Here is a 26,309-nt window from a genome sequence, read left to right as displayed (position 1 = left end):
TATCTATCTATCTATCTATCTATCTATCTATCTATCTACTTATCTATCTATCTATCTATCTATCTATCTATCTATCTATCTATCTATCTATCTACTTATCTACCTATCTACCTATCTATCTATCTATCTATCTATCTATCTATCTATCTATCTATCTATCTACTTATCTATCTATCTATCTATCTATCTATCTATCTATCTATCTATCTATCTATCTATCTATCTATCTATCTATCTATCTATCTATCTATCTATCTATCTATCTATCTATCTATCTATCTATCTATCTATCTATCTATCTATCTACTTATCTATCTATCTATCTATCTGTCTGAAAACAGAAACAGAAAAAAAAGTTCAGTAAATATCAATTTTTCATATTGATTATGAAAAATGCAAGACATTTTTTTTTGTATGATACTGCTATCAGGAGGAGCGGGAATAAGAGAGTCACCAGAATCTAGAGGCAGGGTTGGATTGTGTGATGTTTCGGGGGAACAGTGACTCTGGATGTCTGAGGAGCTCAGGAGGGCTTGCTTTTGTCATGTGTGTATCCGGGCTCTCTGGAGACTGAAGAGGACACACACCGCCCCAGGACCAGCAACACACACCCCGCTTTTACACTCTCCATGGCCGTGGATCACAGATTTCTGCAGGCCTTTGTACAAACAGAGAGAGAGTAAAGAAACATGCAGAGGTTACAGGGAGAGAGAACACAAAAGATTACATTGGCATTTCTTTATGCAACACATATCAGAAGATTTTCAGGAAACAGTTTTTACGCATCACCTGACGTACGTTAAAGTTGATCATTTGATCGATTATTAAGTGTGTTTGGACAGAAGATGAGACTGAGTTCTTTATTAAACTCATAAAAGACAAAGAATTGTGTGAATACTGGATTTATCAAGAGCTGAATGAGGGAGAAACACCTCATATGGTCGTCATTAATGCTTGGATAACACATCTACGGCAGGCTATCTTTAATTATAATAACATTCGTCACCATGATTTTTGTAATGATTTATCGCGAGAGGACAAAATGACGTTTTAGTCGCAAGGAAATGCCGTCATTTCGCAATAGTTTTTAATCAAAATTTTGTAAAATAAAAGTGTTACGTAAATCTGTAATGTAAACGCGGCTCGATGCATGTGTGTGAGAGCGCTGTGCCGTCTGTCAGCGTGAAGGGTAGGGGAGAGCGGGGTTGGTTGACACACTTTTCACTCTCTGTCATATTTCTCAGCCATGCTATATGTTAAAATAGTCTAACCAGTAACAACTGAAAGGTTAAGATCTCAGCTACTCAACAGATATATTTAATGTTAATAAATTATTCCTAAAAATGTCTTATTCATCATTAAAGTGATGTTGTGCACCTGTGCCAACCAGCCCCACTATGGGGGTTAGTTGGCACATGCGATGGGGTTGGTTGGCACAGATGCAATAGTTACAAAGAATGAGGTGACAAATATAAAAAGAACTTGACCATTTAATTCAAACCAGATGCAGAATAACATTCAACAGCATTTCTGCCGATTTTTAACCAAACCAAAAACAAATACAGTTTGTAAAGTATACGGGTGCTGGTCGTATAATTAGAATATCATCAAAAAGTTTATTTATTTCAGTAATTCCATTCAAAAAATTACATTTGAATATTATATTCATTCATTACACACAGACTGATAGATTTCAAGTGTTCATTCCTTTTAATTTTGATGATTATAACTGACAACTAATGAAACCCCCAAAATCAGTATCTCAGAATATTTGAATATTGTGAAAAGGTTCAATATTGAAGACACCTGGTGCCACTCTAATCAGCAAATTAACTCAAAACACCTGCAGAGGCCTCTAAATGGTCTCTCTCAGTCTAGTTCTGTAGCCTACACCAGACCCAACAATGCAGAAGAGCTGAAGGCCACTATCAGAGCAACCGGGGCTCTCATAACACCTGTGCAGTGCCACAGACTGATTGACTCCACGCCACATTGCTGCAGTAATTCAGGCAAAAGGAGCCCCAACGGGCTATATGCACGCATAAGTTCCGCATTTGACGTAAGGATGCTCGTCCATTTCCGGTTGTGTAGATTAAAGCGGAGGAAAACCGGAGAAAACGGGATTATGGCAGAGTCTTCAATATTTACTGACCTCCCGTCTTTGAAACGAAACGTACATACGTTTAGGTGTAATTTTATATATAGTTATGTTTATTTGATATAATTTTAAAAAGAAGCATAAACACAACGAGGGGTGTCTGTTTTATCGGTTTTTGTGACTAATGTTTCATTAGTATAACCATGGAGTATAAAATTCAATATAAATTCTCGGTATTGCATTGGACTCTACGATCGGCGGAAGTTATCGAGCATCCTTAATCCTTCACCGGAAATAACGCCGTGCATAGAGCCCACTAAGTATTGAGTGCTGTTGAACCTTTTCATGTTGATACTTTTCAGTTGGCCAACATTTCTAAATATCTTCTTCTTTTTTTTTTGTATTGGTCTCAATAATATTCTAATTTTCTGGGATACTGAATTTGGGATTGTAATGAGTTGTCAGTTTTAATCATCACAATTAAAGGAAATAAAAATTGAAATATATCAGTCTGTGTGTAGCCTAATGAATGAATATAATATCCAAGTTTCACTTTTTGAATGGAATTACTGAAATAAATCAACTTTTTGATGATATTCTAATTATATGACCATATTTATAAATATACAACATATAATAGTATTATTATAATATTTATATATTTATATATATTTATATGTATATATGTTATGTTTTAACATATGTAAAATGCATAAATTAATACATTTATAACCAATTGGCTATAATGACATATGTGCCAACCAACCCCCAAATCAGTGTGTCAACCAACCCCACCCATATTAGGACACACCTCTTTACTGAAATTATGTTAGCCACCTAGCATCACTCATCAGAGACTTTTAAATTTCATATCAAAATATAGCTGATCCTATCTATATCAACTGGAATCCTTACATTTTATATTATCTCTATCCATCATAGTTCTAAAATGTATTTAGTGGGGAGAAGGTTTTTTTTGTTTTAACACAGTAAAATAGAAAAGTTATCCTCACCTGAACAGTTAGTGAAAGTTCAATGATTTTAGTAAATGGGTGTGTTCAGGTCAAGAGGGCAGTCATTTTAATGTCAGATTTTTGTGGCAGCACCCTCTGGTGTACTAGAATTGAACCGTGTGCCAACCAACCCTTCGACCCAACCAGCCCCGCTCTCCCCTACTCACTGAGATTCCTCTGGCTCTGGGCCGGCTCGGCTGTTGTTTTTATCAGGCTTCTTCACACCAGGCTTGACTCGGGGCAAACGGCACATGGAGAAGTGAAACAAACACAGCCTGAGCTTAGCAACGCTGGCTGAAGAAGCCTGATAACCAAACCGCCAGAAGAGCGTTCGCTGATCCCGCGGGCCAAGCTCCACACATGGACACATAAGAGGACATGTCGACCGCCGTTCACACACAGTGCACACACTAAAATAATGCTGGGTTGGTTCAAACCCAGGCAGCCGGTGAGTTACATTTTTAACCCGACATTTGGGTTTGTCTGTATTTACTGTAAAAAATAAAACGTAAATTTTACGATAAAAAAACGGCAGCTGTGGTTGCCAGAACTTTACCGTTAAAAATACGGTAGGAACGTTAATGGTTTTACAGACTTAAAGGGTTAGTTGACCCAAAAATGAAAATTCTGTCAGTATTTACTCGCCCTCATGTTGTTCCAACCCCGTAAGACCTTCGTTCATCTTCAGAACACAAATTAAGATATTTAAGATATTAAGATCGCTCCTGCATACAGTCCATAGGCTTCTTGAGGGAATGGCTCTTGCTGGCATCGGAAAGTCATTAAAGACATCGTTAAAATAGTCCAAGTGACTACAGGGGCTCAATCTTAACTTTATCAAACGACGAGAACACTTTTGTGCGCAAAAAAACAACAAAAATAACGACTTTATTTCAACTATTCACGTCCTTCTCCATGAGCCTGTAGTCAGTTAACGTAGTGTGATTGCGTAAAGCTACGTCACACGTAGGCTCACTATTGGCCGACGCTGGTCATGTGTGTGTGATGCGTGTGACGTACAATAACAGAAGCTTACGCTATTAAACTAGTAACCTGACTCGCGCAGAGGGAGAAATAAACCAATAGTTGAAATAAAGTCGTTATTTTTGTTGTTTTTTTGCGCACAAAAGTGTTCTCGTCGTTTGATAAAGTTAAGATTGAGCCCCTGTAGTCACTTGGACTATTTTAACGATGTCTTTAATGACTTTTCGAGGACAGCAAGAGCCAGTCCCTCAAGAAGCCTATGGACTGCATGCAGGAGCGATCTTAATATCTTAAATATCTTAATTTGTGTTGCGAAGATGAACGAAGGTCTTACGGGGTTGGAACAACATGAGGGTGAGTAAATACTGACAGAATTTTCATTTTTGGGTCAACTAACCCTTTAACTTAAAATTTACAGTAATAAACCGTAATTTATTTTCTGGTAAAATGTGGATTTACCAACTTATTGATGTATTGATATCTGTTTTAGACCACTGACAACCAACAATCATCACAGCAGTGATGAGAATTACAGTACTTGTATAAAGCAATACTTAATTAAAGAAGCTGCACAATGGCATTCACACAAAAATTAAGCACCATCATGCGTAACACACATGAAATAAAAAAAAAAATGCAATAAACATTAATTTAACAACATTAAATGTAACATATAACCCCAATGTACATAACTGATTAGAAAAAAAACGATAAAACTATGAGGAACCATAGTTATTTCAACAAAAATACATAAAATGTGAAGTGTCACACACACTGTAAAAAGTAATTGCTGATTCTACTTAAGAAAAACTAGTGAATTTAACTTACTTTAGAAACTTAGTTGATTTAACTTGATTACACTGTGTACTGTGAACTTTTAGATGGATGCAATAGTCGAACTAAACAAATCTAGTACATTGTACTTAAGTTTGGTAAGTGTATTGTACTAAAGGCATTTTCACACTGTTGAAAATTTCTGGAGCACAGAATTTGGATAGTAATAATAATAATAATAGTGAAATTAACAACATTTTTAGTAAATACCATACAATTAGTTTGAAAATAGTTAATAGGTTAATATATAGTTAATAGGTTCTGAATCTTTTTTTCCTGCACGCTTAAAAAAATAACTGGGAAGATAAAAAGCAAGCCCATCGGCTGCTACTTCACAGTCCTTTATATTTTTAGTAACAAATCTTTATACATTTACTTTGGTTATTAAGTTTCAGCATAAGACGAAACAACTCGGTTATTTTTTTTTCAACTCGCGCATGCGCATTTGCGCAATTGGACGGTTGAACTTGAAGAAGACGTCAAGACGAGACGACATCGACGAGGGACTTCAGCTCGTGTTCGGGAATGGATGCGGCAGCAAAACTAGGTATGCTAGCCTCTTAAACAACTATTTATCAACTTTAATGTCATTGTATAGCTTAAAAACAGAATTTATTTTGCTCATTGTGCAGTAAGAGGAAAATACACACTGAAGTAACGTTAGTTTTATGTCGAATGAGACCAGTTGACAAGCGGCATAAGTTACTAGATTAAAAAACGATTTTTACTGAACACGTGTTTTATATTAGTTACAGTTTGTATGCTGTGTTAATCGTTTAAGTTTGGGGTTTATCTAAAATGTAAAAACCCTGGCTGTGCGGCCTAGATAGCAGCTAACGTAACTTTCCTTCTTTCTAGAAAGTTCAATGCTCACATGTCGTTCACGTGAAAATTAATTACATGACGCATTAATTAAGAAGTGTAACTAACAAGCAGTTATTACCTTATTTTGTCTTTATTTTGTGACAGATTCGCTCAACGTTTCATCAATAAATTCAAGGCTAAATCTGGAGATATTGGCTCCAAACTTAAGATTCTGCAGCAGATTCAAAATGACGTAAGCTCATCGACATATCACAATTATGTCTCGATTGCAAAACATATGTTGCTTTTACTGTTGTTTTTTGCTCTGACGTTTTGCTATCGAGTGCTATTCAATATACATTTTTATAACTTTGCAGAAATCTAATATCAATGCGGAACGAACAGCGTTCTTCATCATGGCCTACCACTACTTTTCGAGGAGGACCACAATGATTTTTACAAGACATCTTTTGTAAGTATTTTCATCTCTGATGTGATTCTTGTTTAACAGTCGAACTGTTCTTCAAACAGTTGATATCTGGCAAGAAGAAAGGCATGAAAAACTGTCAGGACAGTGAAACAAAGTAAGGGTTGGAGAAAAGAAAGTGAAAGATAAATTAAGAGTTTGGAAGAAAAAAGACAGTTAGAAGATACATTTTATATTAGTTTTAATTCATATAACCGGCCATCAGTTTTATTTGTCTTTTCATGCAGTGGTTTGATGAATGTTTTTCCCCCTGGATTCACTGCTGTTTGAAAAGGCCTTTACATTTAGACACAAAGGGTTATTAATTTAGTTTCATATTTTAATGACTATGTGCTCTTAAAGGGATAGATCACCCAAAATGAAATTATGTTGTTATTTACTCCCTCTTATGTTATTCCAAACCTGTTTGAGTTTCTTTCTTATATTGAACACAAAATAATATATTTTGAAGAAGTTCGGTAATCAAACAGTTGAGATTAGCCATTGACTTCCATAGTTTTTTTTTCCCACTATGGAAGTCAATGGCTACTCTCAACAGTCTGGTTACCAACATTCATCAAAATATCTTCTTTTCAGTTCAGCAGATGAAAAAAAAAAAAAACTCATACAGGTTTATAACAACTTGAGGGTGAGTAAATTAAGACAAGAATTTAATTTTTGAGTGGACTGTCCCTTTATAGTAACACTCCACCATTTTGTTCCATATTAAACTATGTTATTCCCTTAACAAAGACGAGTTGATGAATACCTCTCTATGAATACCTCTCTCGTCTCAGTGCCTGCACTCAATCGCTCTGGTGCATGGAGAAACATTGTTAGCACTTAGCTTAGCCCAGTTCATTCATTAGGATGCAAATTGAGATGAAGTTAGAAGTGACCAAACACCGCCATATTTTATTTTGTGTCACCATACTTGGCCGTGTAACCACATTTGAATAGAGAAAATGTGGAGATGTTTGGTCGCTTCTCTGTTTAAATAAACTGGGCTAAGCTAAGTGTTAAAGTGTCTCCGCACGCCAGAGCCATTGAGTGCACGCACTGAGACGACAGAGGTATGTATCAACTCGTCTTAGTAAAGAGAGTAACATAGTTTAATATGAAAAAATAGTGGAGTGTTCCGTTAAAATATGTCTTGTTCTATGACCTAATTTTTGTTATATGCTATTCCCATTTTTAGGACTGTGATGACAATGAAGATATGTCCAACATTGAAATGAGTTCTGACAGTGATTCCCGAATCGTCTGCAACCGCTGCCATACCCTACTCCCTGCATCTTGATGCCACAACAACGGCAATCATTCTGGAAGGTACAGTGGTTGTGGATGATCTTGAAAATCTTCCACAAGCAATGAGCTGTCTTTAAAGGAACACTCCACCATTTTTTTTTATGTTAAACTATTTTATTCCCTTAACTAAGACAAGTTGTTACATACCTCTCTCGTTTCAGTGCGCCGTACACTTAATTTCTCTGACGTGCAGCGAAACTTTGATAGCCCTTAACTAGCCCTGTTCATTCATTAGGATCCAAGCAGTGAAGCTACCAAACACCTCCACATTTTCCCTATTTAAATACAGTTACACGAGTAGTTATACGACCAAGTATGGTGACAAAATAAAATGTGCCGCTTTTCTAAGCGTGTAAAGTGGAGAACTACAATGTATGGCGGAATAGCACTTGAGAGCGCTTCGACTTGGCACAGTAATATCATCACTACTGATGATGAGAGGATTTTTTAGGAGTGATGATATTACTGCGCCAAGTCGAAGTGCTCTCAAGTGCTATTCCGCCATACATTATAGTTATCCATTTTACACTGGTGTAATCATACACCATTCTCGGTCATGTAACTACTTACCAACGTGTAACTGTATTTAAATAGGGAAAACGTGGAGGTGTTTGGTCGCTTCTAACTTCATCTCTTTTTGGATCCTAATGAATAAACTGTGCTAAGCTAAGTGCTATCAATGTGTCGCGTCGCGCTAAAGCGATTGAGTGCACGCACTGAGACGTGAGAGGTATGTATCAACTCGTCTTTGTGAGGAAATAACATAGTTTAAAGGGATAGTTCACTTTGAAATTAATTTTTGGTATGTTTTATCTTACCTCAAGGGCATCCAAGATGTAGGTGTCTTTGTTTCCACAGTATTTTCAATTTTTACATTTTTCGGTCAAACCGTTCTTGTCTGTCAGTCATACAATGGATGTTTAGGGGGTCCACGTCAAAAAGCATGCAGAAGTCAAAATTAAACATGATTTAATGACTTGTAAATGTAAGTACACATTGATGGCCTAAGACAAGAAACGAGCGGTTTGTGAGAAAACGAACAGTATTTATATCGTTTTTACCTCTTGTTAACAGCCATGTTCAACTGATCTGGATCAGATGTCCAACTGAACCGAACTGAACCATGTCCAACGTTCCGCTGGAAGTGATCTCGCGCGCGTCTAAGTCACTCATTGTTTACACGGAGATTTCGGAAGTTTTACCTTTCACTGTGAAGATCGAAACATATTTAGATATACAGGAAATCGCAATAAAAAATGATTTCGATATATCTAAATATGTTTAGTGAAAGGTAAATCTCTGTGTAAACAATGCGTGACGTAGACGCGCGAGATCACTTCTTGCAGAACGTTGGACATGGTTCAATACGGTTCAGTTGGACATCTGATCCAGATCAGCTGGACATGGCTGTTAACAAGAGGTAAAAACGATATAAATACTGTTCGTTTCCTCACACAAACCGCTCGTTTCTTGTCTTAGGCCATCAATGCGTACTTACATTTACGAGTCATTAAATCATGTTTAATTTTGACTTCTCTGTGCATGCTCTTTGTGGTGGTGACCATAGACCTGCATTATATGACTGACAGACAAGAACGGTTTGACCTAAAAATATCAAAATTGAAACCACTGCGGAAACAAAGACTCCTACATCTTGGATGCCCTTGAAGTAAGATACAACATATCAAAAATTAATTTCAAAGTGAACTATTCCCTTAATATGAAATAAAACAGTGGAGTGTTCATTTAAGAGAACTCTAAAGAAAATTGTTCAGTACTGTTTTATAGATACTTCACTGTTTTTCAATTGTTGAAAAGAAAAAAGGAAAGAAAAAAAATCCTTATTTAAAAGGATGTTACTTGTTTTGTTTTGGAATAGTTTTATAAGAAGAGAATTTTAAAGAGAACTGTAGTAGGAAAGGAATTCTGTACCAAACTGTGTGACTTGCATGCTCTGCTTTCAACCACTTTGTAAAGATGTTAAAAACAAAGAAACATTGTTTTTATTGTCTTTAGTACTTAGTTTTTTTTTTTTTCTTGAGTGCATTATGTGCTTTATTTCTAAAATGTTGTTGGCGGGCCAGTAATGTTTTAACATATTGTTGTTGAACAAATAAACATTCTAGTGGTTTGCCAAATGTGTTGTCTTTCTTTGTATTCTCAACTCAGAATTTTGAGTACAATTTGCTTGAGAAATTTAAGGCAATCAGTTTCCACACATTCCTCTAGTAAGTAGAACAAGCAGACATGTTAAATTAACTGTTTTGTGTAAGTTCTGCTTACAAATCTCAACTTAAATCTGTAAGTTGCCTTAACTTGATATTATTAAGTTACCTGTACTCAAGTTTTATGGTAACCTCTACAAATACACAAGTTAACTCTACAAAGAGGTAGAGAGTAGTATCAACTCAAAAATGATGACCTAATTTGCTTGAAAATTTTGAGGCAATCAGTTTCCACAGCTTTTCCTAGTAAAGTCAACTTATTACTTTTTACAGTGCAGGGAATTGTGGGAATGTCAATTAACGGTTTTTCACTGTAAATTATACAATGATTTGTTCTTTTTCACTTTCAAAAACTGTAAATTTAACGGTATTTTACTGTAAAATTATATCACCGTGTACAGTACGGAAACTTTCTGTTTACCAATTAACAGTTTTGCACTGTAGCATTTTTACAGTATTTTACCGGTTATTTTTTACAGTGTGTATTTGACTCAAAATTGGGTTAAAACAACCCAGCATTTTTTTTTTTGAGTGCGGTGGTCATGAGCTTTATCTGTTCTTAGTCATTAAAGCCCCATCGCTGACTTTATTGCCACAAGCAATGCAGCATGACAAGAATAATTCATTAATTCAGTCATAAATTAATTTTTGTAATGACATAAAGGTTAGTTTCTGCTCCTCTTTGTTAGAAGATTGCTTCATTTAATCTGTGTTGAACATGTCTATTTTATTCAATCCTATAAGCAAACACTTACTGTTTCGACCATGTATTATTGAAAGCCCACTCACAAATCAATCTTCATAAATTGCCTTCATTTTCTATTTTCGGTATTGATTGCAGTTATGAGACTGGATGCAAAGTCGAGCTAATTGAGGAAGGTAATTGATTTTATTTCACCCATGAGCAAGAAGGAACCAGTTCAGGCAAAGGAGATCGACTCGCTCACCTGAAAACCTTTTAATGAGGCAACTATAAAATATTAGATGCATCCACTCCATGCACATAATTCTGCTGAGCTCAAAAGAACTGACAATGCATTAATCATTAGACCAGTTATTGGCATTAGTGCGTATGGCAATATTTAAACATCTAGCAATCGCTTGAAAATTCAAGAAATGAATGTTGGTGCATTAATATCAGTGTTTCCGCTACATTCATTCTCCCGTGGCGGGCCGCCACACTTAAAATCCTCCCGCCACGGCTGCAGCTTTTCAGTGACGTCTGACATTCTGCATATTGTGTTATTTTGTTAAGCCCCACTAAAGGCACAAAAAACTTTGTAAAGCACAATCAAGTTTTCACACTATCTTCCAAGACTTCTAAAGTCATTCAATAGCATAATGTGTGGCAAAATTAATATTTTAGTCTCTAAGTTAAAGTTAACGGAAAGTCATCTCGCCTCAGTCATTCTCCATGCATTCAGCATTCGCGCGCGTCGCGTTCGGTTGCGACAGTAACACGACGACACTCTCTTCAAGATCAATGTTCCCAATATTATACTTTATTTTGTAGATAAAGCATAAAGGTCTGTGATTTGCATAAAATGACTATCTTACTGGAGTGGAGTTTATTGCCCTTTAGAATACACTAAGCATTAGTGCTGCACGATTAATCATATCACAGTCGTAATAGCGATCTCAAACCTATGCAATTATATAACGCAAAATGCCGCGATTTTATATGAAAAAATCTCTTCTTTTTTGTCATCCTTTGACTAGTGTTACAAGATCCCCCTCTTGTGCAAATGCCTTTTCGCATTTTGCACGACAAGAAGTGAAAAGCTGCCTGTGAGTGCCCTAGATTAGAATAGATGAGACTCGCATAATGCGCATGCACTGACCGCGTGCCAGAATAAACAGTTCTCGTTCGAGCTTGAACGAACAATAGCACACACAATTATGCCAAAATGTCGTTTTGTCTAGTATCTTCATAACATAAGAAAAGTCTATGGATGAAAAGAGTTGTGCTATGAGGCGCGTGTGAGATGCGCGTCTCGGCAACGGGTGCTCTTAAAGGGCCAGCAGCGAATAAAGCGTTCTGTCAGTAAAGTTAAAGGGAAATTAGAAATTAATTAGGGAAATTAGAAAATTACTCACTGATCTTGACTAAAGAACTTTTGTAGCTTTAATAAGGATTATTCTATATATAATTTATGATTCAGGCAGCGCAGACTGTTTGATAACTTTATTCAATTTCTGTACCTGTTAAGACAGGAAGGGCACAGGTAAATATGTTTTTTATTATGGGTTTATGTCGGGATTGTCGGGAAGTTCACTTAATTTAAAAGCTGTTATATATATTTTTTTAAGCCTAATAATTTTTTAAAAAGTTGATAGCTTTCAATTGTAATGATGGAATCACTGTAATGTTGGTTTGGTTGATGGTTTATTGATCATTATAGGTGTTATCAATCATTTATTGTTGTTGTTGTTTTTAGTTTGAGTTGAGAAATAAACATTAATCTGTGTGTGCATTTTACTTTAGAACCAAGCAAGTTGGACTCATGAAACCATTTTATTATATCGGAGTCGCAAATCGCAATTGCAATATTGGCTCAATAATGGCAATATGACATTTTTCCCAAATCATGCAGCCCTACTAAGCATAGATTATAGATATCATCCCTTCGCTATGTTCTTTTCAATGTGAAGCGTTGCGTGCTGTGACTTGGTGTTGCTTCAAGTGCATCGTTCTGCACACGGGATGTGCATGATCGCTTATAATACTTTGGGGAGACAAGGGGGCGTGGCCTAAGGGAATATCACCCGTGGGCCACGCCCCATGGGCCTGCCCCCACAGCTTAAAAAAATCCTAGAGGAAACACTGAATATTTCAGCTGATTTTCAACTAACTTTATTTGATATGGAATCTATATAAAGTCCTTTACTGAAGTGTATACACAGACATCTTACCAGCTAATTAGCCGTTCAGATTGCATCTGATCAGAGATGTGGAGATGTCTGAACCAGCTCATGTTATAGTGAATCAAAAACACGCTTTGAAATCGCTGGTGTTTCTGACGTCACAAACGACCTTGTAACCAATCAGATCAACGTGTGATCAACCAGTGGATCTCTGAGTGAGTGGGGGCGGGGCTCATTTGCATATGCATGAGTCCATGCATTCTAAATGAGGCAAGGGTGTCAAGTTACACTCAAGCAATATGTCATTTTGGTGATCAAAGATGAGTTTTAAGGGATTACATTTATTGGGGGAACTTTAAGATAAAAATATTTTAAGATTTTTAAGAAAAAATAAAGCAGTCAAGTGTGCCTAAACTTTGAGCTCATGAAGTACAACATGATAAGGATTTCAAACTAAAGTAAATCGCTTTTTCTCCCCTGGTGTGCCGTCATTACACTACGGATGGCACACAGCTGCGGGAAACCTCTCAGCGGGGACACGTCGTCTCCATCTGTCCTGTGAACGCTCCCAGAAATCGTGGCGTGAGTGTCGGGAAGAACAGAAAGAAACCACATCCCGCACCTGTTCCAAATGTCCCAACTCTCACAATTCGTCATGGTCATTTTGTGCCGCTAAAGGAGTTTTACTCACCTGCACCTGGTTCAGATGGACCCGCTCTCATAGGGGACACCAGAGGAATTTGAACACTGGGTTGTTTTAACCCAGCTTTGGTGAAAAACGGACAAACCGAGTTGCTGGATTGAATTTTTATTTTTTAAAATTTATTAAATGAGGCAAGGGTGTCGAGTTACATTCAACACATTTTTTTAGATGTCCGTATTTTATGTCGGTTTTTGACCCAAAGTCCCACATTTGACCCAACGTTTGGGTTAAAAGCTGTTTGAATGAGTGGAGGCGGGGCTTATTTGCATATTTATAGATCCATGCATACTAAATGAGGCAAGGGTGTCGAGTTACATTCAACACTTTTTTGAGATGATCGTATTTGATGTTCGTATTTGACCCAAAGTCCCACATTTGACCCAACGTTTGGATTAAAAGCTGTGTGAATGAGTGGAGGCGGGGATTATTTGCATATTCATAGATACACGCATACTAAATGAGGCAAGGGTGTCGCATTACATTCAACACATTTTTTTAGATGTCCGTATTTGATGTTCATATTTGACCCAAAGTCCCACATTTGACCCAACGTTTGGGTTAAAAGCTGTGTGAATGAGTGGAGGCAGGGCTTATTTGCATATTAATAGAACCATGCATACCTAAATGAGGCAAGGGTGTTGAGTTACATTCAATACATTTTTTTAGAAGTTCGTATTTGATGTCCGTATTTGACCCAAAGTCCCACATTTGACCCAACGTTTGGGTTAAAAGTGGTGTGAGTGAGTGGAGGTGGGGCTCATTTGCATATTCATAGATCCACGCATACTAAATGAGGCAAGGGTGTCGAGTTACATTCAACACATTTTTTAGATGTCCGATGTCCGTATTTGACCCAACGTTTGGGTTAAAAGCTGTGTGAGTGAGTGGAGGTTGGGCTCATTTGCATATTCATAGATCCACGCATACTAAATGAGGCAAGGGTGTTGAGTTACATCCAACATATTTTTTTAGATGTCCCTATTTGACCCAAAGTCCCACATTTGATCCAACGTTTGGGTTAAAAGCTGTGTAAATGAGAGGAGGCGGGGCTTATTTGCATATTAATAGAACCATGCATACCTAAATGAGGCAAGGGTGTCGAGTTTCAACACATTTTTTTAGATGTCCGTATTTTTTGTCGGTATTTGACCCAAAGTCCCACATTTCATCCAACGTTTGGGTTAAAAGCTATGTGAGTTAGTGGAGGCGGGACTTATTTGCATATTCATAGACCCATGCATACTAAATGACGCAAGGGTGTCGAGTTACATTCAACACATTTTTTTAGATGTCTGTATTTGACCCAAAGTCCCACATTTGACCCAACGTTTGGATTAAAAGCTGTGTGAATGAGTGGAGGCGGGGCTTATTTGCATATTAATAGAGCCATGCATACCTAAATGAGGCAAGGGAGTCGAGTTACATTCAACACATTTTTTGGATGTCCGTATTTGACCCAAAGTCCCACATTTGACCCAACATTTGGGTTAAAAGCGGTGTGAATGATTGGAGGCGGGGCTTATTTGCATACTAATAGAGCCATGCATACCTAAATGAGGCAAAGGTGTCGAGTTACATTCAACACATTTTTTTAGATATCCGTATTTGATGTCCGTATTTGACCCAAAGTCCCACATTTGACCCTACGTTTGGGTTAAAAGCTGTGTGAGTGAATTGAGGCGGGACATTTGCATATTCATAGATCCACACATACTAAATGAGGCAAGGGTGTCGAGTTACATTCAACACAGTTTTTTGGATGTCCGTATTTTATGTCGGTGTTTGACCCAAAGTCCCACATTTGACCCTACGTTTGGGTTAAAAGCTGTGTGAATGAGTGGAGGCGGGGATTATTTGCATATTCATAGAGACAAGCATACTAAATGAGGCAAGGGTGTCGAGTTACATTCAACACATTTTTTTAGATGTCCGATGTCCGTATTTGACCCAAAGTCCCACATTGGGTTGAAATGACCCATCACTTTTTAAGTGTTTTTTTAAGAATGGAAATATGAATCGCACCTGTTAACCGTGTGAGGGAATGCACACATCTCGACATCTGCCCAAATATCGACAGATGATGATGGATGTTTTGCCACGCTCTCTCGCAGAATAACGTATGGACATCATCCAAGAATATCATCAACACTGAGGGAAAGTGTGTGTTATTATGTGAATGGCTGTTTGGGAGTTTGTGTGTGTCAGGCGACGCACTCAATTTAGCAGGTGTGCTTCGACAGACTTGAATTTACGCCAAGCCGGCGGTGGAAAAGCACGAGAGAAAGAGAGAGAGCGACAGAGATAGAGAGACTGTGTAAGGTGCAGACAGATGGGGACGGTTTAACTTCTAGCGTTCGGTTAAGATCCCGAGCTTCCCTGGGCTTTCTGTGCCAAGCAGGTGCACACAAAAATACCAGAGAGAAAAACTATTTCAGCTGCTTTTTCACTGGTTGTTAAGAAGTCATTCATAAAATCTACTTTCTAGTTGAGGGCCTGCCAAGGCCAAGAGTGTTGGTATTCTTTAATGCACACTAAATGGCTACATACTAGGTGTGTATCGATCGTGTATCAACACCTCTCATTTACACAGGAATCGACATTTAAAGACACAAACCGTTTGCTTTTTACATGATATGTAGAGGGGTGTAAATATGAAATCAGATGCAATCTTAAAAGAGAAACACATATTATATATGTGTGCTCAAGGTTATCTTGTGTCCCAAACCAAAGTCTTACTTTGCAGAGTTATTGTCTCTCATGGGGACGTCTGTAAAAATACATTTGCATGCAACTCAGTGATAAAACTCGAACTCTCAGTTACATAAGATAAGCATTTGACCCGGGGGCCCTGATTTATATAAATGCACATTATATATATATATATATATATATATATATATATATATATACACTCTTAGAAGAAAAGGTTCTATATAGAACCTTAAAAGGTTCTATCAGCGCTACGTATTTGGAACCCCTAAAAGGTTCTATACACTCTTAAAAAAAGGGTTCCTCTGGGTTCTCTATAGAACCCTGGGGTTCCATACTTGGCCAATAGAACCTTTTACCAAAAAAATGGTTCTATATAGAACCATTTTGGAGTTCCATATATGAAGCGGGGGATGGAACCATTTCTGGTTCTAAATAGAACCACTTCTTCTAAGAGTGTATATATATATATATATATAAATGGCCATTTCGAAAGTTTACGTAATTTGTTTTCCTTAATTTATTTTATTTTTTTACTTAACAGCTCCAATTTTCCAATTTTAAATACAATTTTCCAGCAAAAGTTTACATATTTAAAGTCCCCCTGCAGTCAATCATTTTATACCTTAAAACTCACCTTTTATCACGAAAATTACATATTTAAACGATTTTTTATTTAAAGAAAAAAATTCTTCATGCATTAAAATAGCTTGATTGTACTCTCTGAAAATTACTGGGTTGTTTTAACCCAACTTTGGGTCCAAAATGGACGAACCCAGCCATTGGGTTAGATTTTTTAAATGACATTTTTAACCCAACGTTTGGGTTTGTCCATATTTGACCCAAAGTTGGGTTAAAACAACCCGGGAATTTTTAGAGTGTAACTCGACACCCTTGCCTCATTTAGTATTCGCGGTTCTATGAATATGCAAATGGTGCCCAACATTTAAAAAAAAAAAGCTGGTGGGGAAGTTAACTTTGTCAGACTTTGTTTCTCAATAGACTGATAAAAAACCCGAGTTGACAGGAATTTGGGTGAAGCCAGCCAATCAGATTACAGCTTGCTGTTTTGAGAAAGCTCCCGCCATTTTTGCGTGAAATATGTGTTCGACAATCTGTGAACCGTAACTCAAGACAGCCGATCCAGTTCCAGAGCGTCAGGGATCAAGATGTTTTGTAACATGGTAACTGAGTCTACGTCTACATTAGTCCAGATGCTTTTAAAAACGCCGTTTTCGTTTAAAACGTTCTCCGTTTCAGTGTGGATGAGTAAAAGTGCGCATGTGTAAAACCTCACGAAAGCTCACTGAGATGATACGTCATAAACTTTTCTGGCAGGATCATTTTATTTGGCAAAATATCGTCCGGTCGCAAACCTAACCATCACGTGGGTTTATACAAATCGTACAAATTCGTACGAGTGAGGTCGTACGAATTAGACACTTTTTAATCATGCGTCGAATTCGTACGAATTGGTCGTGAGATAGCGTAGGTTTTGCACCATTGTAATACAACGATAACCAACAATCATCACAGCAGAGATGAGTACTAATATATAGAAGCTGCACAGTGTCATTCACACAAACATTAAACACCATCATGGTAACATGAAATAAAAAAAAAACTGCGATAAACATTGATTTAACAACATTAAATGTAACATAAAACCCTAATGTACAAAAAAAATATTTTTCAATAAACGTTTCAATATAAAATGTATGTTTTTTTCACTGTAAATTATACAATGAGTTGTTCTTTTTCACTTTCAAAAACTGCTAATTTAACGGTATTTTACAGTAAAATTACATTAAATGTATTATGAGATCTATCACAGTTATTTACCGTAAAAAGTACGGAAACTTTCTGTTAACCAATTAACAGTTTTGCACTGTAGCATTTTTACGGTCTTTTACCGTTAAAATTACCATTATTTTTTATACTGTATATAGCGCAATTCTTCTGGCAGAATATCGTCAGGTCGCACTCACTCACTATTATATGTTTGGTCTGAAGCTGCTCATGTTTCGCGCAGGACAGCAAATGTGTGTGAATTCAGTCATTTTTACAGGACTGTGATATGAAGAGTGTGTGAAGAAACATATTTTAGCGACAGTGTGAAAGTGAATGGCACAGAACAGGCACAATACCGCTATACGTGACTAAACTTACGCCATCGTTTTCTCCCAGTCCACACGGCGTTTTCAAAAAGCTTAATTCAAGTCTCAGTGTGAACAGTAGGAACCAAAACAGCATTTTCAAAGGAAAGTGTATTAGTGTGGACAAGGCCTGATGAATCGCTGGATTTACCTGGACTTTAGCTCAACACGTGTGCTTATGGAAAGCGGTGTTATTCCGTCATTGAGCTCGGCCCTAATGAAGCTCTCGCCGCGTGTGTGTGCCGAGGAGAGCCTGTGTGGCGCTGATAGAGGGATCTCTCTGACACGGCTGGTCTGGTCTGGAAGGATAAGGCCATGCTAGCGCTTGCGTAACGTTCCTCTCTATCCTGACCTTATCGCCGGAGCAAAGCCGGTCTGGGTCACGCCACATCACCATCACACCGAAGAAGAGGAACAACGGCCTCCGGATTATTATAGAGGAATCATTATCTGCCTTTCTCCAAAAACACATTTAATACCTGACAACATCGGTGGACTGAGAGATACACACACACACACACACTAAAAAAGTCTGGGTTGTTTCAATCCAACTTTGGGTCAAACATGGACAAACCCAGCCGTTGGGTTACATCAATGTCCGTATTTAACCCAAAATTGGGTTAAAACAACCCAGCATTTTTAAACAACTATTATTCTCTGACTTTCATTGCAAAATATGTTTTTTTTACTCAGTATTTTTGTGCAAATATGTAAAGATTCTTCAATCTAGAAGCATTTAACTCTTTCCCCGCCAAACACGGAATTTTCCGTGTTTAATGAAAAAACGCATCTGCGCCAAACACGGAATTTTCCGGGTATCCGTGTTTTAGGTGGTATACGGTAAGGAAGACCCGCGCGCATGTCCTGAATGATTGCGCAACTCTTTGATCAGAGAAACAGATTGCAATCGTCTCAAACAGTGGAGTAGTGAGAATGTATCAGACAGACAATGCAGAGGTATATGGCTGAAGTACTGGAGGTTAATGGACTCGGAGTCCGATCACTCTTTATTTGATAATTCTGAATCTGATCGGGACGAAGTAGTCAGTGAGAGAGATGCACATGTTGTCACAGAAAGTTCTAGCCATGGACGTGCCGCAGATAGATCGTATAATATTATGACACTATAATATGTATGTGTGTGTGCAGGCATTTATGTGTGGCTGTCTAAATATGAAGGTGTAATTGTCAAATTATTTCTCTCTTTGTGCACATTTACCACATTGTAATATGTATTTGTGTGTGTGTGTGTGTGTCTAGGCCTGTTTATTGTAATTCCAATTATTCATTATTCACAGGTAGAACACAGAGAGGCAGAGGCAGAAGTTTTATTGCAAAAGTTACATTTCCCTTACATCCTGGGAAATTTGATATATTTTACATTTATTTTATGTTTTTAATTTATTTTGGAAAGTTTTATATATGAAGGAAACAACATCTGAATGTATTCTGCTTTTAAATGCACTTGTTTGATAAAAATACCTTTTTCTCAGTTTTTTGTCCAAAATGTTGTGTTTTTGACAAAACCTACCTCTGTTCAAGAGGCAATAAAAAAAGAACAGATGAAGATAAAATAAAAACGTTTTTTTTGCCTAAAAGCAGAGGCTCAGATCTTTATTTTTATATACATCATCTTCATATATTCATGGAAGAAAATATTCAGCGGGGCATTCAAATTTAGCGAAAATCGTCAAAAACCCTGGCGGTGGCTGGAAACTTTTTTTTAAAACGCTGGCGGGGAAAGAGTTAATAGATGAGTAAAATGCCATAAGGGGAGAGGGGGATCTAAATTATTGAGTTATTATCTAATTATTGAGTAAAATGTACAATATTATGCCACTCATTTTCCATTTGAATTGAGATTTTCTTTATTATGCATTGGCAGATAATTTGCTTGTTTTAAGCAAAAACTCTCTTAATTAAATTGACTTTTTCAGAAAACAATATATAATTTCTTATGTCATTTTACGTATCTAGTAAATGCTTCTTGAATTAAGAATTTTTAGATGTTTGAACTGGAAACAAGACAAAACTTGTCTTGTATACAGTCCAAATATCAAAAAAAAAAAAAAAAATTAAGTGAGTTTTTGCTTAAAACAAGAATGATTATCTGCCAATGGAGTCAGAAAAATAATCTTGTTATAATTTTACTTGTAATTTTACTTATCTAGTAAATGCTTCTTGATTTAAATTTATTTATTTTTTTTTGATATTTGGACTGTAAAAGCATTTTTGCAGTGTAATATTATATTTTATCCTCTTGTCTCTGAGAATGTTATTTTAATATGTTTTACAGGTACAGAAGACTGGTACATCTGTGTGTTAGCATAGCTAAAGGGAAACAACAGTGCAAACACACATCTGGCCCTTTCAGCTTCCAGCAGAGCAATAAACTGTGTTATTATTGTGATTATTATACATATTTATTCTTATAGATAAAGGAGTAGTTCAGTTTTAAAAATATTTCTGCTGATAATTTACTCACCCCCATGTCATCCAAGATACCCATGTCATTCTCTCTTCAGTCGAAAAGAAATTAAGGTTTTTGATGAAAACATTAAGGTTAATTTGCCCTGTTTAGTCAGATTTATCAAAAGAATCAAAACATGTCTCTCTCTATATTGTCAGGTATTATCAGGGCTTTATTTTGATTATATCTCGGACTCGTAGTTTGTATTTGTGTCTGTCAACATACGTGTATCGCCTGTGAATTTTGTTTATATTTCTTGGTCAGATTGTGTGTAATTATGAGTATTTTTCATTCGCAAACTGTAACTTTGATTCTGTGTCTTACATACTTTCTGAATTCCTCTACAACATTTACAAACCAAATTATATGAGCAAAACCATCCAGCTATTCCATAACATTAGCAGTGTTTTAAAATACACAAATAAAAATACACACAAATGACAACTGACATACGGGGCAATTGTTGAGTGTATTTTTATTCATCAAAATCCAGATATAGCTGTTCATATAAAACAGTTTCCACTACGTACACATGAGGAAAGTCCCTAAAATATTTTGTGGTTATGGGGGACTGAAAAATATGATATAGTTACGCCTCTGTTACAAAACTTCCACCTGTAACACATGGCCGAATTCCCACACACACACACACACACTACTCTCATATCCACTCTGCTGGCCACCATCTGTGTGAGTTTGGCAGTGACAGCCGGTGCATCTGTGTGCACATCCCCTTTCACTTCTGTCCTCAGTGTGTGTGTGTGTGTGTGTGTGTGTGTGTGGAGGCCAGTGGGTCACAGCTGTACCCAAGCTAATTCCTCAGTACCAGCATTGCATCGGCCTCAGGGCTGTTACTCTTCAGGCCTTTATAAGAGCATGTGTTAAAGGGATATTTCACCTAAAAATTGCAATAATCCCATAATTTACACCCTCAAGCCATCCTAGCTGTATATCATGGACTTTCTTCTTTCAGCCGAACACAATCAGAGTTATATTAAACAATATCCTGGCTCTTCACAGCTTTAGTGAATGGAGGACAAGAGCTTGAAGCCCATTATTGTCAAAAAAATAATCCATACTTACTTTAAAACGGGCTTTTGAAGCGAAGCCATACGTTTGTGTAATACAAATGTCCATATTTGTAACTTTGTAAACTATAATCGCTGGCCATACGCGAGTGATGTTCAAGCGGAAAGTTTCTCGATATGAATGATGAATATAAACTATTGTTTCTGCTTATATAGACAGATGTTTGCTCACACGCAGACGCATGCTAGTTCTCTCATTCAATGAACGAAACTAATGAATTGACTGGGAAAAAGAGTCACGAACGTGCATCACACAACAGAGCAAAGCGAGCATTTGAGCTCATAAAACCTTAAACTTTGTTATTTATTTATTAAATGAGGGATCGTTTCGCTTGATAAGACCCTTATTCATCGTCTGGAATCGTTTGAACAGTTTGCACTGAAACGGTTTTGGACCTTGAACCGTTTGGTTCCCATTGAAGTCCATTATATGGAGAAAATCCTGGAATGTTTTCATCAAAAACCTTAATTTCTTTTCGACTGAAGAAAGAAAGACGTGGATATCTTGAATGACATGGGGGAGAGTAAATTATCAGCAAAAGTTTTTTCACAAGTGAACTACTCCTTTAATGACACCACATTAAAAGCTTGATTATCATGCCTTCAGATGGGAGTTTCACAGAGACTCGCGCCCTTGAACCCGTCTGAACTTATCAGAAGAACGGGCATCGGTAGGAACGGGAAGGAGGATCTGCCCACACACACATCTGGTTCCTGCCAGAGGAAACCTGTGTGTGAGCTTTCACTGTTTACTTTCGCCTGGGGAACATGAGCTGAGGACTTCATTTATATTTATATATATATATATATATACAGTCAAACCAACATTTGTTCAGACACCTTTAACATTCCTCACATTATCACAGTCTGAACGCTCTTGTTTCGAAAATGGTAATAAAATATGACACTCAGTTTATATATTTCACTGCTTTTGTCTGTCCTTCTGTTAGACTGTCTCACAGATGAATTGGGTTGAATGTCTGTCAGCTGTTAAATTTAGCTACACAATAATACACTGAACGAAATTATAAATGCAATACTTGCATTTGCCCCCATTTTGCATGAGCTGAACTCAAAGATCTAATGGTGTGTTCACACCGAACGCGAAGCGAGCATCACAAATGACGCGAATTGGGCGATGTGTTTGCCGCGAACGTCTTCCGTGCAAGTTAAACATTTTTTACTCGAGCGGAAGATTCAAGCGCTCTCAGACGATCTTGTACCGGGTGGCTGGTCTCAGACGATCTTGTGTCCGGGTGGCAGGTCTCAGACGATCTTGTGTCCGGGTGGCAGGTCTCAGACGATCTTGTGTCCGGGTGGCAGGTCTCAGACGATCTTGTACCGGGTGGCTGGTCTCAGACGATCTTGTGTCCGGGTGGCAGGTCTCAGACGATCTTGTGTCCGGGTGGCTGGTCTCAGACGATCTTGTGTCCGGGTGGCAGGTCTCAGACGATCTTGTGTCCGGGTGGCTGGTCTCAGACGATCTTGTGTCCGGGTGGCTGGTCTCAGACGATCTTGTGTCCGGGTGGCAGGTCTCAGACGATCTTGTGTCCGGGTGGCTGGTCTCGGACGATCTTGTGTCCGGGTGGCTGGTCTCGGACGATCTTGTGTCCGGGTGGCTGGTCTCTGGCGATCTTGTGTCCGGGTGGCTGGTCTCAGACGATCTTGTGTCCGGGTGGCTGGTCTCGGACGATCTTGTGTCCGGGTGGCTGGTCTCGGACGATCTTGTGTCCGGGTGGCTGGTCTCGGACGATCTTGTGTCCGGGTGGCTGGTCTCGGACGATCTTGTGTCCGGGTGGCTGGTCTCTGGCGATCTTGTGTCCGGGTGGCTGGTCTCAGACGATCTTGTGTCCGGGTGGCTGGTCTCAGACGATCTTGTACCGGGTGGCTGGTCTCAGACGATCTTGTGTCCGGGTGGCTGGTCTCAGACGATCTTGTGTCCGGGTGGCTGGTCTCAGACGATCTTGTGTCCGGGTGGCAGGTCTCAGACGATCTTGTGTCCGGGTGGCTGGTCTCGGACGATCTTGTGTCCGGGTGGCTGGTCTCGGACGATCTTGTGTCCGGGTGGCTGGTCTCGGACGATCTTGTGTCCGGGTGGCTGGTCTCTGGCGATCTTGTGTCCGGGTGGCTGGTCTCGGACGATCTTGTGTCCGGGTGGCTGGTCTCGGACGATCTTGTGTCCGGGTGGCTGGTCTCGGACGATCTTGTGTCCGGGTGGCTGGTCTCGGACGATCTTGTGTCCGGGCGGCAGGTCTCAGACGATCTTGTGTCCGGGCGGCAGGTCTCAGACGATCTTGTGTCCGGGCGGCAGGTCTCAGACGATCTTGTGTCCGGGCGGCTGGTCTCAGACGATCTTGTGTCCGGGCGGCAGGTCTCAGACGATCTTGTGTCCGGGTGGCTGGTCTCAGACGATCTTATGTCCGGGTGGCAGGTCTCAGGCGATCTTGTGTCCGGGTGGCTGGTCTCAGACGATCTTGTGGAGGTGGCAGGTGGCAGGTCTCAGACGATCTTGTGTCCGGGTGGCTGGTCTCGGACGATCTTGTGTCCGGGTGGCTGGTCTCGGACGATCTTGTGTCCGGGCGGCAGGTCTCAGACGATCTTGTGTCCGGGTGGCTGGTCTCAGACGATCTTGTGTCCGGGCGGCAGGTCTCAGACGATCTTGTGTCCGGGCGGCTGGTCTCAGACGATCTTGTGTCCGGGCGGCAGGTCTCAGACGATCTTGTGTCCGGGTGGCTGGTCTCAGACGATCTTATGTCCGGGTGGCAGGTCTCAGGCGATCTTGTGTCCGGGTGGCTGGTCTCAGACGATCTTGTGGAGGTGGCAGGTGGCAGGTCTCAGACGATCTTGTGTCCGGGTGGCTGGTCTCAGACGATCTTGTGTCCGGGTGGCAGGTCTCAGACGATCTTGTGTCCGGGTGGCAGGTCTCAGACGATCTTGTGTCCGGGTGGCTGGTCTCAGACGATCTTGTGTCCGGGTGGCAGGTCTCAGACGATCTTGTGTCCGGGTGGCTGGTCTCAGACGATCTTGTGTCCGGGCGGCAGGTCCGGGCGGCTGGTCTCAGACGATCTTGTGTCCGGGTGGCAGGTCTTGTGTCCGGGTGGCAGGTCTTGTGTCCGGGTGGCTGGTCTCAGACGATCTTGTGTCCGGGTGGCTGGTCTCAGACGATCTTGTGTCCGGGTGGCAGGTCTCAGACGATCTTGTGTCCGGGCGGCAGGTCTCAGACGATCTTGTGTCCGGGCGGCAGGTCTCAGACGATCTTGTGTCCGGGTGGCTGGTCTCAGACGATCTTGTGTCCGGGTGGCAGGTCTCAGACGATCTTGTGTCCGGGTGGCTGGTCTCAGACGATCTTGTGTCCGGGCGGCAGGTCTCAGACGATCTTGTGTCCGGGTGGCTGGTCTCAGACGATCTTATGTCCGGGTGGCAGGTCTCAGGCGATCTTGTGTCCAGGTGGCAGGTCTCAGACGATCTTGTGTCCGGGCGGCAGGTCTCTGACGATCTTGTGTCCGGGCGGCAGGTCTCAGACGATCTTGTGTCCGGGCGGCTGGTCTCAGACGATCTTGTGTCCGGGCGGCAGGTCTCAGACGATCTTGTGTCCGGGTGGCTGGTCTCAGACGATCTTGTGTCCGGGCGGCAGGTCTCAGGCGATCTTGTGTCCAGGTGGCAGGTCTCAGACGATCTTGTGTCCGGGCGGCAGGTCTCAGACGATCTTGTGTCCGGGCGGCAGGTCTCAGACGATCTTGTGTCCGGGCGGCTGGTCTCAGACGATCTTGTGTCCGGGCGGCAGGTCTCAGACGATCTTGTGTCCGGGTGGCTGGTCTCAGACGATCTTATGTCCGGGTGGCAGGTCTCAGGCGATCTTGTGTCCAGGTGGCAGGTCTCAGACGATCTTGTGTCCGGGTGGCTGGTCTCAGACGATCTTATGTCCGGGTGGCTGGTCTCAGACGATCTTGTTTCCAGGTGGCAGGTCTCAGGCGATCTTGTGTCCAGGTGGCAGGTCTCAGGCGATCTTGTGTCCGGGTGGCAGGTCTCAGGCGATCTTATGTCCGGGTGGCTGGTCTCAGACGATCTTGTTTCCAGGTGGCAGGTCTCAGGCGATCTTGTGTCCAGGTGGCAGGTCTCAGGCGATCTTGTGTCCAGGTGGCAGGTCTCAGGCGATCTTGTGTCCAGGTGGCAGGTCTCAGGCGATCTTGTGTCCAGGTGGCAGGTCTCAGACGATCTTGTGTCCGGGTGGCTGGTCTCAGACGATCTTGTGTCCGGGTGGCTGGTCTCAGACGATCTTGTTTCCGAGTGGCAGGTCTGTGTCCGGGTCTCAGACGCAAAAAATATATCTAAAAAAATATTTCTGGTGTCTGAATAATGTATAAAGCTATTCAATTCACAAAATATTATCACAGACTTATCCTAACTCTCTTTATGAAATATCACTACAATTGTGCTTGTTCCTGGTTGTCATCAATGGGAGACTCTAACTCAGTTCCAGTTAGTTTAATATGTACAAACACACATTGACCAATTAGAGTACAGTCTCAGCCCACAGGCAGTCTGACCTCTCCAACACACACACTCACACACACACACCCTTTCCT

The 26,309-nt window shown here is 40.0% G+C and overlaps 1 long non-coding RNA gene across 1 annotated transcript; it reads left to right on the top strand.

Moving 5' to 3' along the window:
• The first annotated feature begins 5,369 nt into the window (after positions 1-5,369).
• On the top strand, positions 5,370-8,477 carry LOC148998312 (uncharacterized). Its single transcript, XR_016169307.1, has 4 exons — positions 5,370-5,476; positions 5,899-5,986; positions 6,111-6,205; positions 7,398-8,477. It is a non-coding gene; the product is annotated as an uncharacterized LOC148998312 (long non-coding RNA).
• The last annotated feature ends 17,832 nt before the right edge of the window (positions 8,478-26,309 follow it).

The sequence above is a fragment of the Pimephales promelas genome, chromosome 1 (genome assembly GCF_988280905.1).
Source record: "Pimephales promelas chromosome 1, fPimPro1.hap1.1, whole genome shotgun sequence".
In the NCBI taxonomy this organism is placed as follows: Eukaryota; Metazoa; Chordata; class Actinopteri; order Cypriniformes; family Leuciscidae; genus Pimephales; species Pimephales promelas.
The sequence above is the reverse complement of the archived record's forward strand: the minus strand, read 5'-3'. Positions and strand labels throughout refer to the sequence as shown.